Below are 1,884 nucleotides of genomic sequence, written 5' to 3'. Positions count from 1 at the left end.
TCTTACTGACAGTTGACTAACTGACTTATTGGATGGGCACCATTATTCATGGTGGTGCCACATTATTTACATTTCTAATGACATTTATTGACACTTTATACGTTCACATTTTTTAAATAAAATTTTACACCCATTTTCTCAGAAAATACTCTCCCATAGTTGGTGTATTAAGATAATATGACACCGTAATGGCACAGCACAGACCGATATCATATATTAATTATTTTATGTGATGCGGATACACAATCATTGTTACTTGCAGTCACATTTGCAACCTTCACTGTTTCACACCTTAGATATTATGCATTTCTTTTATAAATTCACAATGTAATCCAACAGCAAGTCAATCAGTCTGTTTCAGATTACGACACCACATAATGTAGGATGAACATGCAAGCATCAGTAATATTCAGGATGAAACATGAACGTTAAGATGATTGAGCTGCAGCGGGTTCCATCAACATTAAATTAAAACCTTTGCCGTATTTAATGGATTGTTCGAAGCAGTTGCAGATGTTTTTCATCCTTCATTACACAGCACTGTTATAACTGCATAGAGATTATTAATTTTCTATCTCTCTCTTTTTTTTTTTGGAAGGTTATATAAACACAATTCCACCTGCTTCTGACAGTTGGGGGCAGCATTAACCCTCTCCTGGAAGCATTTGGATGTTGGACAGTTCCTATAGGTATAAAAAGCCCTGCTATGTGATATCGGTCCTAAAGGTGGCGCCAAAGACACAGGGTGCATTCCAGCTCTGAACTCACTCACCTCTTTCACTGAACGAATTTGGCTGTGGGTGTGTGAGATTTTTATTTTTTTTTCATGGCAATTCCTTTTATAATCCTCCAGATGCCAGTTTGGCGTGTTTTATCTGTTCAATAGTGCTTCACTGCTACAACCCATAAAACCTGCTTTTTATTGTGACACCAACCACATTGTTTGGGGAATTGACCCCCGCCTCGTTAACGAACAGCCACGAATTTGTGCCCGGCGGAAATCTTTAGGGGAAAGTGACAGATTTGTCCAATATGTGAAATTATCTTTACGACACTGTCTTGGCGTTGAGGGAAGCTGGAAGGGAAAAACTTGCAACTCTATATGATAAAATCAATACCAGCGTTCGGTCTATTATCATAAAAACATAACATTTATGCCCCAATTGTTAGAAGCCTTCTGGAGCACATTGATGTAGCAAAGGCAGAAGTGATGAAGCTATTGAAAATATAAAGATGTCAGAAGGAAAGGACAGATGTCAGCTATATCTCCTCAGTGTGCCGTCCGTGTGTCTCTCCTCTGCGTTGAGACTGTGTGTGAATATATACAGTATATATATATATATATATATATATATATATATATATATATATATATATATATATATATATATATATATATATATAAATATAAATGGTGTGTTAGTGTGTTATGTTTCTGAACAAATTATTCCTGCATATCAGTTTATGTGCCCAGTTCTGAGGTTGACCTTGAGAAGGGGAACCACAATTCATAGTTCATTCATACTCCCCCCACCCCTCTCTCTCTCTCTCTCTCTCTCTCTCTCTCTCTCTCTCTCTCTCTCTCTCTCTCTCTCTCTCTCTCTCTCTCTCTCCCTGTCTCTCTCTTTTTTTCCTTTAACCTAAAGAAATCTTGCTGCATTGGTACCACCTTGATTGCAGTAATTTTATTTTACTGCTGAATATTACTAATTTATGAAGCCATTTTTTCTTTTATTCTCATTCACTCCATCACTCATTTGCTCGCACACTCAGTAAGAATCAGGGTTGTGTAGATCCATGAATACTAGGCACAAAAAAAGGGACACATCTTGGATGCTTTATAAATCCAATGTGTACACACACACACACACACACACACACAGA

Source organism: Silurus aristotelis (assembly GCF_946808225.1).
Source record: "Silurus aristotelis genome assembly, chromosome: 3".
Classification (NCBI taxonomy): Eukaryota; Metazoa; Chordata; class Actinopteri; order Siluriformes; family Siluridae; genus Silurus; species Silurus aristotelis.
The sequence above is the reverse complement of the archived record's forward strand: the minus strand, read 5'-3'. Positions refer to the sequence as shown.